This window comes from Hyla sarda, chromosome 2, assembly GCF_029499605.1.
Source record: "Hyla sarda isolate aHylSar1 chromosome 2, aHylSar1.hap1, whole genome shotgun sequence".
NCBI lineage: Eukaryota > Metazoa > Chordata > Amphibia > Anura > Hylidae > Hyla > Hyla sarda.
In genome coordinates this window covers 191,262,880-191,278,496 of record NC_079190.1, presented here as the reverse complement: position 1 = coordinate 191,278,496, position 15,617 = coordinate 191,262,880, and the positions used below count along the sequence as shown (strand labels likewise).

At 43.2% G+C, this 15,617-nt stretch overlaps 1 protein-coding gene and 1 long non-coding RNA gene across 4 annotated transcripts in view; one reads left to right on the top strand and one right to left on the bottom strand.

Annotated features, from left to right (window-relative positions):
• SH3RF3 (SH3 domain containing ring finger 3) overlaps positions 1-15,617 on the top strand; it is a 572,673-nt gene that overhangs the window by 160,824 nt on the left and 396,232 nt on the right. The window lies entirely within an intron of this gene.
• The window catches only part of LOC130355632 (uncharacterized), a 33,831-nt gene continuing 26,011 nt past the window's right edge, over positions 7,798-15,617 (bottom strand). Inside the window, exons 2-3 of the long non-coding RNA XR_008888600.1 lie at positions 8,162-8,348; positions 7,798-7,936 (exon numbers count right to left, since the gene is read on the bottom strand). This is a non-coding gene — a long non-coding RNA (uncharacterized LOC130355632). The remainder of the gene's footprint in view (positions 7,937-8,161; positions 8,349-15,617) is intronic.

Genomic DNA, 15,617 nt, shown 5'->3' with positions numbered 1-15,617 from the left:
GAGGCAGCGGGACCCGGAGCGCTCGGCGTGACAGCCCTGTTCACAGGGAGAGACGGTTTCCTGTGCAGGGATCGCAGGGGGTCCTAGGGGGTCAGAGCAAGCATGAGAGTTCTCCTTTAATAATGTTAATAAACACATTTAAGGGAGGTCTAGATGTTTTTTCTGGAATAATATAATATTACAAGTTATGGATACTATATTTCTGGAGATAGGGCCTTCATCTAGGGATGTATTTTGTTTTCCATATTTGGAACCAAGAAGGAATTTCTTCCTCTGCTATATGGAAGCTGGCATCTACCTTTTAAAGTTTTTTTTGCCATCCTCTGGATCAACACAATAGGGACACGGTAGTATTATAGGTTTAACTTGATGAACTTTTTTCAATATTTTTAACTATGTAACACAATAATACACCAAAGAAATAAATACTAGCCAACAGAGGTAAGTATAGTAAATCAGACAAAAATCTTTATTTAGAAAAAATACATATATAAAAACATATTTAAAAAAGAAATGGCCCAGTAGGATAACAACATGGAAGGCATACAGCAGGGAAGGTAGTAACACACATTAAAGCTCACGGTAAAGATAAATACCTCATGCTGGGGTACAGAATATAAGACCACGGTGGTAAATAGCCAGACAGGATAAATAATGTAATAAACCATAGGGGTTCGGCATAGACCTGGGTAAGGTTTCTTATATCATCTGGTACTGGTTTATTACATTATTTATCCTGTCTGGCTATTTACCACCGTGGTCTTATATTCTGTACCCTAGCATGAGGTATTTATCTTTACCGTGAGCTTTAATGTGTGTTACTACCTTCCCTGCTGTATGCCTTCCATGTTGTTCTCCTACTGGGCCATTTCTTTTTTACATATGTTTTTATATATGTATTTCTTCTAAATAAAGATTTTTGTCTGATTTACTATACTTACCTCTGTTGGCTAGTATTTATTTCTTTGGTGTATTATTCTATCTTTTAGTACTAGCAGATTACTTACCTCGTAGTGGCTAGTCCCTACAGGATGTCTTTAGGAGTCTATGTAACACAATAGGACTGAAAACTTTCTGAATGCAGAATACAGAGTATACACTGATGTCTAGAGTTTGTCTTGGGCAATTCCTTAGTGAGAAATATTGCATGAAAATGCCATAAGATTTTATTTTGGTAGAAGATTGATCTAGAGAGCTATTTGACCCTGTAGAACCATTATGTTATCTGGGAGATGAATTAACAATTGGAGATCTTATCCATTCCCAGGGACTGCTAGAGCAACTATATAGAGTGAGAACCTCACCAAATGCCTTTGCACATTTCAGCTTCCTAGAATGGGGTACGCAGGCAGAAGATATTGAGGGTACCTCAATTTGATAAAATCATGGAAACAGAACATTTCTCAAAGGCCAGGATATACCCGTATATACTCGAGTATAAGCCGAGTTTTTCAGCACGAGTTTTCGTGCTGAAAACGCCCCCCTCGGCTTATACACGAGTGAACTCTCCGCCTGTCCATCCCTTCTCAGTGGTCTTCAACCTGCAGACCTCCAGATGTTGCAAAACTACAACTCCCAGCATGCCCAGACAGCCATCGGCTGTCCGGGCATGCTGGGAGTTGTAGTTTTGAAACCTCTGGAGGTCCGCAGGTTGAAGACCACTGCGGCCTTCGTCATCATCCAGCCTGCGCATGAACGTCCCTGTGCGTTGTTGTCAAGGCAACGTCACTAGTACGGGGCAGGCCGGAGCGCGGAGAAGAGGCCGCCCCCTGAAAATGGAGAACCCGGAACGACTAACCCTCCCCACCGGACGGTCCCTGCAGCACAGATGGCCCGGACCAGCTCACCCTTCCTTCCCACCGAGGGTAGGTGAGTAGAAAACTAAAGGGGGGGGGTCTGGATGATGACGAAGGCCGCAGTGGTCTTCAACCTGCGGACCTCCAGAGGTTTCAAAAGTACAACTCCCAGCATGCCCGGACAGCCGAAGGCTGTCCGGTCATGCTGGGAGTTGTAGTTTTGCAACATCTGGAGGTCCGCAGGTTGAAGACCACTGATGAAGGGATTGACAGGCGGTGATGAAAAAGGGGGAGGGATGATGACGGGGTCTGGATGATGACATGGGATGATGTATTTCCCACCCTAGGCTTATAGTTGAGTTAATAACTTTTTGTGGGTTTTTGGGGTGAGATTAGGGGCCTCGGCTTATATTCAGGTGGGCTTATACTCGAGTATATACGGTATTGATAATCACACATCTCACAGAGAAAAAAATATATACTGTAAAACCTGACTTTTATTGAACTAGGACAAAAGCAAATTTAGCACTTAGGCTATGTTCACACAGTGTAATTTTTGTAGAATGTTCAACTGGAAAATTTCTGTTCACAGCAAGCACCAACACATCAGTTGCCGCTAGGTCCGATCAGAAAAGTGACGTCTCTATATACGGCAATGCATCTCAGAGCTGATTCCTATGAAGTAATTGACTTGTCAATTCTTTCTACAGAGGCCAGAATTTTAATTTCTGCATCAGAAGTTTATGGCACGGAAATTCTGCCGTGTGCATGGTGCAGCAGAATCCCATTGAAAATAATGGGACTCTGCTGCAATGGAATTTCTAAGTGGAATTAAAGGAAGCCTTAGAGTATTCTCAAAAACGTACAGCATCATACTCCAAGACCATAGAGGTCACAACAAGCAATATCATGTGTTGTTAGTCACATGTGGTAGGTCACCAAACAAATATTCATACCCAAAGGTCTGGCTGGGGAGGTCTGCATGTAGCGGGCATATATCAGATTATATCAGAGACTTAAATAGGAAAAATACAGGTTGATCCAATATCCTTCCAATGTCTGAGGCTATGAAGTGGATCCAAACCTGAGGATCAGAAAGTAAATTGGCTATTTACCCTTGTGCTTTCCATTAGTGGAACACTTGTCCTAAGAAGGCCCAAAGACTGACCCCTAATGTGACTATGTTTGTCCCTTTTTATTCCAGCAGTGACACTGGAATAATCAATCGAGCAGATGGAGCTGTATCTCAGCAGTCACATATAGTATACAGTGGTCCCTCAACATACAATCTTAATCTGCTCCAAACGGACCATCGTTTGTTGAAACCATCGTATGTTGAGGGAACCGTACAATGGAAAGTATTAGAAAGTGCTCTACAACCTGCGGACCTCCAGATGTTGCAAAACTACAACACCCAGCATGCCCGGACAGCCAACGGCTGTCCGGGCATGCTGGGAGTTGTAGTTTTGCAACATCTGGAGGTCCGCAGGTTGAAGACCACTGGTATTGGAGGTTATACTCACCTGTACCCGCCGCTCCGGAGCGTCACCGCTCGTCACCGCTGCCCTGGATGTCGCCGTCCATCGCTGTCGTCACGTCCCCGAGGTGTCCCCGACGCTCTGGCAAGGCCTCAGCTTCCTCGGCATCCGCACTCTCCGTTGCGGCCATCACGTCGCTATGCACGCTGCTCCTATTGGATGACGGAACGGTGTGCGCAGCGACGTGATGACGACGATGGAGAGCGCCTATGATGCAGGGGATCCCGAAGAGGACGCGCCGGAGCCCCGAGGACAGGTAAGTGATCGTCAGCGGACCATACGGGGCACCGTAAACGGCTATCCGGTGGCAGCTGAAGCAGTCTGCGCTGCCGGATAGCCGTTTATGTGATGGGGCCATCGTAGGTCGGGGGTAACTGTATATGGTCAGTACACCATTTGTGACTGCCGAAATACAGCTCCATTTGTTCTACTGATGATACCAGTTATGGAGTATGGCCAAATTTCTAATAGGGACTAATAGGGTCTGTGTGGTTTCCATTTTTAGGGCAAGCGCTCTAATAAGAGAAAGTGCAAGGGTCTCAATAAACATATAATCATTGGATCAACCTGGTGTAATCTGATGTGCCCCCTACTTGCAGATGTTACCATCCAGATCTCTGGTTGTGAAAATGAAACAGTTTTCTAAGTCACTACTTCCATTTCTTATGTATGTAACTTAGAATACATGATACTGCTTGTTGTGCCAATATGATCTTGAAGTATGATGTTATTCCTTTTTTTAAGAACACTCTAAGCACGAAATTTACTTTTATCCTATTTTAATAAAAAAATGTATGTTTTCTCTGTGATAGGGGTATCTGAATCTTCCAGACCTGAGTGGAGTAAGGTTATAGGAATATCCAAAACACCATGATAATAAATGGGAGCATTTATATTACATGAATGCCTTGTGTTCTCTCTGTACTTCTATATGCTTTAACCCCTTAAGGACTCAGCCCATTTTCACCTTAAGGACGCAGCCAATTTTATTTTTCGCGTTTTTGTTTTTTCCTTCTTGCCTTCTAAAATTCATAACTTTTTTATATTTCCATTCCCAGACCCATATGAGGGCTTTAGTTTTTGCGTGACCAGTTGTACTTTGTAATGACATCACTCATTTTACCCTTAAATGTATGGTAAACCCCAAAAATTATTTTTTGTGTAAGGAAATTTAAACGAAAATCATACTTTAGCAAATTTGGGGGGCTTCGTTTCCGCGCTGTACACTTTACGGTAAAAAATACATGTTTTCTTTATTCTCTGGGTCAATACGATTAAAATGATACCCATTGTTACATCCTTTTTTATTATTGTACTGCTTTAAAAAAATCTCAAAATTTTTTTACAAAATCAGTATGTTTCAAATTGCCCTTTTTGACCACCTCTAACTTTCTTATTTTACCGTATTCAAGGATTTGTTAGGGCTCATTTTTTGCGCCATGATCTGTGTCACGCCGAGCGCTCCGGGTGCCGCTGCCTTCCCGGAGCGCTCACGGCGTTCCTCTGGCTGCAGCGCTCCGGTCGGCATTGCCGACCGTGAGCGCTGCTCTCTGGTCCCCGGAGGGGACGCGATCCGAGGCACGGCTCGTGTCCGCCCTCGGATTATGCCCCGTCTCTCTCACCTCTCGCCCCCGTCTGCTTCCTCCCGGCGCGCGTGGTCCCGCTCCCTAGGGCGCGCGCGCGCCGACTTGCTTAAATTTAAAGGGCCAGTGCACCACTAATTGGTGCCTGGCCCAAACACTCCCTAACGTATAAAAACCCACTTCCCCTTCCTCTCCTCGCCGGATCTTGTTGCCTTGTGCCCTGAGAAAGCGTTATACTGTGTCCCAAGCCTGTGTACCTAGACCTTCTGCTGTTGCCCCTGACTACGAACCTCGCTGCCTGCCCTGACCTTCTGCTACATCTGACCTCGCCTCTGTCTAGTCCTTGTGTACCGCGCCAGGCTCAGCTGCCAGAGAGGTCGAGTCGCTACTGGGGAACACAACCTGGTAGTTACTGCCGCAGCAAGTCCATCCTGCTTTGCGGCGGGCTCTGGTGAACACCAGTAACTGCTTAGAACCGATTCCCTAGTACTGCCCGCGTCATCGCCTCTCTGGTACAGGGGATCCACCTCCAGTGTCATCACCAGCCGCTAGTCCGGATCCTGACAGTCCACCTCCAGTGTCATCACCAGCCGCTAGCCCGGATCCTGACAGTCCACCTCCAGTGTCATCACCAGCCTCTAGCCCGGATCCTGACAATCTGTAGTTTGTTTGGTACCATATTTGCATAAAAAACTGTAATTTTTTACTTTTTTTTTTTTTACGTTTACGCCGTACACCGTAGGGGATCATTAACATTATGTTTTTTTTTATATTTTTATAGTTCGGACATTTACGCACGCAACAATACCAAATATGTTTATTATTTATTGTTTTTTTTACACTTTTATGTATGAATATGGGGAAAAGGGTGATTAAAAACTTTATTGGGGGAATTTTTTTAACTTAAAAAAAAAAAAATGTTTACATTTATTTCACACTTTTTTAGTCCCCATAGGGGACTGTTTATAGCAATCATTAGATTGCTAATACTGTTCAGTGCTATGCATAGAGCATAGCAAAGATCAGTATTATCGGCGATCTTCTGCTCTGGTCTGCTGGAAGGCAGATCAGTGCAGAAGACCCCGGGAGACGGACAGAGGCAGGTGAGGGGACCTCCATCCTCCATCTTGGCTGATCTGTTCCCTGCGGCAGTGTCGTGGGCGATCAGATCAGCCATTATAAGTGCCGCACTGCCGCAGATGCCGTGTTCTGTATTGATCACGGCACCTGAGGGGTTAATGGCAGACAATGGTGATCGCTGATGTCCGCCATTACCGGCGGGTCCGTGGCTGCAGACAGCCGTCGGAACCTGCCGGGAATGAATCGAGCGCATCTCCTGCGCCTGTATCACAGCCGCGCCATAAATGTACGGCGCTGTGCGCTAAGAGGGGCTATGCAGCACCGTACATTTACGGTGGATGTCCTTTAGGGGTTTAAAAACACTAATACCTGATTGAAAAGCGTATACAGTATTTATTTAACAAGCATCAAAGACAAAGAAGGCAGCACTCGCCATCCTGGACGGTGCTTTATTCAAACGATAGCAGCATCACAAGTGCAGGCGGATATGGCGATACGAGGCAGGGCAACCGGAACAAGCTGTTTTGTGCGTATTTACACACGAAACGGCCGGTTCCAGTTACCCCTGCCTCGCATTGCCATACCGGCCTGCACTTGTGATGCTGCTATCGTTTGAATAAAGCACCGTCCAGGATGGTGAGTGCTGCCTTCTTTGTCTATTTTTGCTTGTTATATGCACCTTCCTTTGGGTTGAGCACCACCGCTACCAGCTTAGTTCAGATCACATCGGACTCCATTCATTACAAAGCCGGAGCCGGAGACATACCTCTTTGAACTGAACAGTGTGCATTTACATTGGTCGGGATCTTTGTGTGTGAACAGTATCCTATCACTGATAGTAAGGGCTTATGTATAATTTACATGTGTGACACCTCTCCCCTCTGTAGATGCGACCCACCACTCATGGACTTAAAAACAAACCAAATCTGTCAACATAAAATGTAAATATGTGAGAAGCCTGTGACCAGAATGATATGGCTGCCAAGCCCAGATGTCATTTGGAGCACTCTAGCGTGCGGACATCACAGCTCCAGCCATGCCTGCTCCAACACACAAAGAACATGTCTGACGTCTGGCAAATGGAATTCTCCGCCTCCACCTGTTCAAGTTCAAAGTTATTACCAAGGTCACAGGAAGTGAATAGAACAAAATGTCAGGAGATGCCACGACAGGTGCCACATAAACCAGAGAATTGTTAAACATTCCTATCCGGATGAAGCATAATATTACATTTACAGAAGTAAAGTGGAAAATTCATAATATTACTTTACATCATGGAAACTGGCTATTGATGAAAGCTACAGAAACAATATGATTCAGTCAAATTGAAAACAAAAAGCATATATATTTGTTATTTAAATATCTTTTCATAGCCTTTTCTGATTCTGAGCCATTAAGGCAGTGTTTCCCAACCAGGGTGCCTCCAGATGTTGCAAGACTACAACTCCCAGTATGCCTGGACAGCCTTTGGCTGTCCAGGCATGCTGGGAGTTGTAGTCTTGCAACATCTGGAGGCACCCTGGTTGGGAAACACTGCATGAAAGGGTTATCCTTATTGGACAACACATTTAATGGAACATACATTTTAATAGTGCAAAGATGCAGCATATATATATATATATATATATATATATATACACAATGCATTCACATTTTTTTGCATCATGCTGCATTCAATACCTTATAATAACAAAGTGAAAACAGAATTTGCAACGTTTGCAAACATTTTTTATTAAAAAGGAAATCTAAAATTTTGCATGGACATGTATTCAGATGCTTTGTGGCCTTCCATTTCTCCTGATCATCTTTGAGAAGCATCTACACCTTGGTTGGAGTCCCCTGTGGTACATTCAGTTATGCACACTTTAGACTACTCATCGTTCACTTTATGCAGTGTATGGCAGATACCATAGACCACAGGCTATGCCCACCAACTCTTCTAAAAAAAAAAAACGGAAATTCTAATTGAAGCCTACAATTGAAATCAGCAATAAAACAGAATGGCCAGAAATAGTGCTTCTGCTCAAGTACTCACATCCTTATCCTGAAGTCACCTGAAATGGCAGGTACACTTTAAATGAACTGTCAGCCTGTTCACCCACACTAAACCCAATACACTGGGTTATAGTTTGGGTGAACAGGAGTCAGACGATGGGTCACTTACCAAAATCCGTTCTGTAGGTCCAAAGATATGTCCACAGTCATAAGAAAAAATTGTTGCCAGCTCACCGCTTATGTAGACTTGAATCCAAACACTCTGTATAAAATCTGGAAGCCAGGATGATGCCGAGTCGTCTCCTCGATACAATGCAATGCAAGAAAGGATCCCAAAGCCAGGAAAGGGTATCCAGCTCCCAGAAAAAATAATTTTAAAAGCCCAACATTTTAATTAATCCATTTAAAAATTAGGCATGAAGGAAAAAACAAAACACCCAGTGAAATAAGATCACAACGCTGACGCGTTGCGGACCATTAGGTCCTTAGTCATGGCACGCCATGACTAAGGACCTAATGGTCCGAAACACGTCGGAGTTGTGATTTTTAGAATGCATTGTATGTATCATACAGATGTGGCACCTGGAGGGTTCCTTGCACTTCACATTCAGAAAATCAGTTTTTATGGATGTCTTTTTGGATGAAAATGAGAACCGGATTTCTGTACATGGGAATGAGGAAACATTTCCTAAGGAGGGTAGATCTCCTGTGCATGATGAGCAAGTGGCTACTGATGTTGTCCAATGAATTATGCTACTGGTGGCACTAGTGGAAAAGGTCTAGGAATTGGGAAAAGCTGACGCATTGGGGGCAATATTCAAAGACTTGTGTTATTAGGGCTCTTTATTTTGCACCTCAAACAGTGTTAACTGCGCCTCATTTTCAGAAGTGTGTTTGGTCTTTTGAAAATTTGGGGTAAATAGAACAAATAGCAAATCATTTAACACCAGGTATACAGTGACCCCCCTGACCTACGATGGCCCCGAAATATGATCATTTCAATATACGATGGCCTCTCAGAGGCGATCGCATGTTGAAGGCAGCATCAACATACGATGCTTTTGTATGTCGGGGCCATCGCATAAATGGCTATCCGGCAGCGCAGACTGCTTCAGCTGCCACCGGATAGCCATTTACAGTGCCCTGTGTGGTCTGCTGACGATCACTTACCTGTCCTCGGGGCTCCGTAGCGTACTCCTCGGGATCCCCTGCATCACCGGCGCTCTCCATCGTCGTCATCGCGTTGCCGCGCACGGCGTCCCATCATCCAATAGGAGCGGTGTGCGTAGCGGCATGCGTAGCGGCGTGATGGCGGCGACGGAGAGCGACGTTCCCAGGCAGCAGAGACTTCCCGGAGCGTCGGGGACACCCCGGGGATGCGGCGACAGCGATGGAGGGCGACATCCAGGGCAGCGGAGACGAGCGGTGACGGTCCGGAGCGGCGGGGACACGTGAGTATAACCTCCAATACCAGTGGTCTTCAACCTGCGGACCTCCAGATGTTGCAAAACAAGAACTCCCAGCATGCCCGGACAGCCAACGGCTGTCCGGGCATGCTGGGAGTTGTAGTTTTGCAACATCTGGAGGACCGCAGGTTGGAGACCACTGTCCTATACTTTACATGGCACGTATCCTTCAACATACGATGGTTTCAACAAACGATGGTTCATTTGGAACGGATTACCATTGTATGTTGAGGGACCACTGTACTTGGTATTAGCTGCAACACTTTGAGCGCCAGAAGATGGGGCTAAACCTTTAAAAATAGGGTGCTAATAGCACAAAAACCCTAACCATGCCCTAATCATGCCCCTTTAAAAAAAATTGGCTAACAGGGTGCTAAATCAGTGCTAATTATCTGAATATGTGGTGCTTATAGTGTGCGCCACATTTTAAGCTAAAGCAAAAAAAGTGGCGCTAAGTTCTTCTCCCCCCCCCCCCCATTGTCTCTAGCGAGGAATTAGGTGATTGTCTATATGTAAATTCCGACAATTATCAGACATTACTTCTCATGAATGCACAAGTTTTACAGCAATGGGGCTTTAGATTAAGGCCCAATATATACATAGATCAGCCATAACGTTAAGGCTAGGTTCACACTGTGGAATTTCTGGGCAGAATTTCTGCCGGAGATCAAGCCGGCTGCACTAGGACCGCGCAGAGTGCATTGCTGTCCCCATAGATGTCAATGCATTTCTGAGCAGATCTCCCAAATGATCTACCCAGAAATGCATTGCCGTCTATGGAGACGGCAATGCAGTCCTTGCGGTCCTAGTGCCGCCGGATAAATCTTTAGCAGAAATTCTGCCCAGACATTCCGTAGTGTGAACCTAGCCTAACAGATAGAGTATAGAACAGCAGTATAGATTATCTTGTTTCTGTGGTATCTTTTAAGGGGTGGGAGAATATTGTTTTCGAGATGTCAGGGTCAGAACATCTCTAAAACAGCAGACCTTGCAGGGTGTTTTCGTTGTAAAGTGGTCAGAAGTAGTACCTACCATTTGTGGCCCACTGAAGGACAGACGGTGAATGATCACATCGTCATTGGGGCCTTACACTGGTCCATGTGGTTTTATCTATGGTAGCTGGGTACGGTAGCAAGGTGTCACTTTTTTACATCATGTTAGGGTCCTTCATCTCCATATTGTTGAGGTGTATGCAGTTGATCCAAACTGTTAGTCTATCAAATGTTTTGTATTTTTTGTGTACATTATTATTATGTATTATTATTATTACTAACATGAAGATCCATGGCAGAATGGCGGAAAAATATGAGTGTCCCTTTAAGTACTCGTGTGACTGAATAATTGTTTCACTGAATTCATTGCATAATTGCACAATATCATTTTGCATAAACACTGAAATCCTTCATAGCCTATACTTGCTGAGGTTCCCTGGAGACAACAGTGGAAGGTAATTATAGAAAACAGTTTCGATGCTGTGTTATGTAGTGTAACAAACTCAACACCGAATCTGCTCTGCTGGTCTATTGATTTGTGTCCAAGTATGTATCATACATCCAAAATTAACATATTCCATTGGAACATATTTCATTTTTTAATTAACCCCTTTCTGCACCACAGTGTAACTGTACATTGTGGTCGGACAAATTTCACGCATCATGATACAGTTATGTTGAGGGAATGGCAGAGTGCCAGCTCTAATATATGGTTGACATTCCAATACAGTGGCTGGGATCATAAGTGACTCTATTTAACCCTCTAGATGTCATGGCCAATAGCAACTGTGGCATCTAGGTGGCTAGAGAAAGAAAGGGGCTCCTGAGATGCCTATTAGACTGTGCCAAAGTTTACTGCTGAGAAGCGATCATGCTTTGTAAAGTACAATAGTGGGAGTATAAAAAATAAATGCATAAAAAAATAAAAATAAAGTCTTAATAGAAAAAAACAAAGAGTTACTGTTATTTAAACTGCACAGTGAAAGAAAAAAAAAAGAAAGAAAAAAAAAAAAAAAAAAATCAGTGGAATATCTGTTTTTCTATACCCACTACCAAAAATAGTAAACTTGAATAATTTGTAAATACCCTAAAAAACAAGTGTTCATTCAGCTGTGTTTTTTAGAACATAGAATGCACTATTATTGTTCAAAAGTAGTAAAACATGTTTGAAATTATATATACCTGAAATTTCTGTAACTGTGCCAACTAAAGGAACGAGTTATTATGTTGTGTAAAAAATAAACAAACAACAGCCTACTAGGGGTGTAAAACATACTCACCTTTTCCAGCCTAGCCTCCGCACTACAGTCTATCCCGGTGCCTTTTTTTACCTCCCCTGATGATGTGCTCTTCTGGCTCTGCTAATGATTCAGAACATCAACAGAGCTGAAAGAATGCGTCCTCAGATGGAGCAAACAGGGCCATCGGGTGGACTGAAGTGCGGAAGGTAGATTGGGTGGGGTGAGTATAGTGTAGATTATAATTCTCCACAGCATGCCATTTTTTGCATGGCGAGACATGGTAATAACAAAAAAAATGGAATTGGTTCAAAACACACAGGTGCACATCAGTTGTGTTGGTTTCACTCCTGCCATGTCACTTGTTTTCATGTGGTAAACACAGATAACCACTTTTCCCACGCATTTGCATAGAGCACATTAATGAGAAAATGCAGACGTGATTTTGTGGCCACATTTTTTTTTTACAAATGGAATACGCCTGAAAAAACACTGTGTGAACCTAGCCGAACAGTCACATACAACAGATACGCCACAGAAGTCCCCATGACTGTCACAACCATCTGCTGCCCGAAGAGAGTGGAGCCTAAAGTTGATAATATTCCCTTTAATGAAAGGTTATATCAAAGTTATATGTACCCAAAAGCTCAATTTTCAAAGCCTAAAATAGGCTGTTCCTGAAGGGGTTAAAATAATTTCTTCATATTCAACATGCAGGTAAAAGTGAAATATGATAACATCAGCTGTCACCTTATGATGGAGTCATTTGTCACTCGCTTGGCTTCTTGAAATATGCATTCATTGTGGCTTCTATATTTCTGGAGATATGTTTCCCACTTGCCAGAAACCCTTTTCTTTAATATATTTGGCTGTATATTATAATGGCCGCTGTTTTCCAGTGTGATTTTATGCTGTCTTTGAGTCATCTACAGAAATGCCGTAGGTGTTCTGCTCTGCTTCCCTTCCCTTTGTACATTAATTCAGCCTGAAGAGCTATATTACAGTACAGGACTGGAGAACCAACCAAGCCAGCACTAGTTAAATCATATGCATACCAAGAATGTTATCTTCTGATCCTTCATAGATGGAACGTCACTGCTACATGCACCGTTTAGTTACCAAATCCGAGCATGTACATCCAGATTTTATTAAATACTTCAAGGGCATACTTGGCTATACAAACTTTCAAGTGAAGCTTTACTTTGGCGTAGTGATAGAATCCATCAGCACTCACATCCACTGGAAACTTTCCTCAGTTTCATCCTTTTCAGTTTATCAAAACCTGTCCAGGGGAAAAGTTGCCCATAGGAACCAATCAGATCGCTTCTTTCATTTTTAACAAGGCCTCTGCAAAATGAAAGAAGCAATCTGATTGGTTGCTATGGGCAACTCAGCAACTTTTCCTTTGCACAGGTTTTGATAAATCTCCCCCCAGTGTAAGTAAAATCAACACTTAGATCATTGACGCACTTAGGCTGTTGACAGACTATGACAATGGTGGCCATACATCATCAATAGTTGTCAGCCAAGCACTCATTCAGCTTACAGCTACTCCTCCTCACCTCACCATAGTCAGGCATGTTCGGGTCAGACAAGCATGCATATGTGCTAAGAGAGAGAGTAAAAATACTACTTATATCCTGGAGGAACAGAGGATTGGGCATTCCTACATTGAGAGTCTGTACACCACATAAGTCACCTGACCCCACTTAGATGGCAGGTTTGGCTTTTGTGTATGCATACTGTATCGCCTTTATTTTAACTGTAAAAAAGTCACTTCAGGCACTGCATGGACGTGAATGGTATATATATATATATATATATATATATATATATATATATATATATATACGTGGTCAGTATTTTCCTCAGGGAGAGGACACCACTTCTGGTGTAAAAACGGAGATTCAAGTAGGACATTTAGCTCTCCGCGGGCTACTGGGTACAAAAATATGCAAATTAGCTCACCACACCACCTTCACAGGTAGTGTGTCCTGCAAAACAGCTCAGGCTTCACTTAAGAAGTCTCAGAACTGATTGGGATTTATACCAAGCCAGAACTCTCTCTCCATATATATATATATATATATATATCTAACAGAAGAAAGAGGAGTCCAGCGTCCAGAAACTCGGAGGATAATATTTATTCACCAGATGGTCATAACAGGAACACAGGGTACAGTGACGCGTTTCGGCTTTACAACAAAGCCTTAGTCATACACAGGTGTATGACTAAGGCTTTGTTGTAAAGCCGAAACGCGTCACTGTACCCTGTGTTCCTATTATGACCATCTGGTGAATAAATATTATCCTCCGAGTTTCTGGACGCTGGACTCCTCTTTCTTCTGAGCTGAAGCACTGTTGTTCTCTCTCTCTCTCTCTCTCTCTCTCTCTCTCTCTCTCTATATATATATATATATATATATATACAGCCGTAGAGGACGAACACTATGTGGATTCCTCAGCGCACCACTGTGGGGTGCTAGCAGGTGAAGTGGTATAGCAGAGAGATATGTATATAAACAAGAAGGACAAAAGCGTGACGCCTCTGACAGGAAGAAGCATCACACATGACGCAAAACTAGTCTTAATGGTACGCCCCCTTTGCACGTGAGAGCTGCGTCTCTCTGCTCCCCGCTCTATGGATTTCCTCTGTTCCACATGATTTTATTCGCATGAAGAAATTAAATAAATGAAGTGATACGACGTCAAAGAGTGCAGAGTGCAGCTTCTGTCCTTCTTGTTTATATACGTATTTATTAATGTAGCTTTGAAAAAGATGAACTAAAGAAAATGTTTTTTATGGGTTTAAATGCTAATATATTCCATCTACTACATAACTTGGCGTGGATTGTATAATACACATCATGAGTAAGCTGACTTTGTGACATACTTTGGAGAATCCCTATGCCAAAGTTTGGAGTTTAAAAACATTAAGGCATTTTTATTGGGCCAGAAACAGCAGCAAAATGATGAATTGCAAGTGGTTAGCATAGGGCTGGCATAATACTAATCGGTACAAGGAATTGAGCTCATGTGGTGAGTATGTCATAGGGCTGGAGGAATTTAGGCTGACCATGTCCTTGGTGGTCAGTAGGATTTTTTTCTTATGGAGGCAGCTGCTTAAACATTCATAAAAGAGCTCTTCACAGGCCTTTACCCCAGTAATTATTCTAAGGGTTATTTATTGTACAATCATGGCCGTAAATGTTGGCACCCCTGAAATTTTTAAAGAAAATGAAGTATTTCTCACAGAAAAGGATTGCAGTAACACATGTTTTGCTATCCACGTGTTTATTCCCTTTGTGTGTATTGGAACTAAACCAAAAAAGGGTGGAAAAAAAGCTAATTGGACATAATGTCACACAAAACTCCAAACATGGTCTGGACAAGATTATTGGCACCCTTTCAAAATTGTGAAAAAATAAGATTGTTTCAAGCATGTGATGCTCCTTTAAACTCACCTGGGGCAAGTAGCAGGTGTGGACAATATAAAAATCACACCTGAAAGCAGATAAAATGGAGAGAAGTTCACTTAGTCTTTGCATGGTGTGTCTGTGTGTGCGACACTAAGCATGGACAACAGAAAGAGGAGAAGAGAACTGTCTGAGGACTTGGTTGTGGAAAAATATCAACAATCTCAAGGTTACAAGTCCATCTCCAGAGATCTAGATTTGCCTTTATCCACAGTGCGCAACATTATCAAGAAGCTTGCAACCCAAGGCACTGTAGCTAATCTCCCTGGGCATGGTCGGAAGAGAAACATTTATGTAAGGTGTCAACGCAGGATAGTCCGGATGGTGGATAAGTGGCCCCAAACTATTTCCAAAGATATTCAAGCTGTCCTGCAGGCTCAGGGAGCATCAGTCAACATTTAAATGAAATGAAATGCTATGGCAGGAGACCCAGGAGGACCCCACTGCTGACAC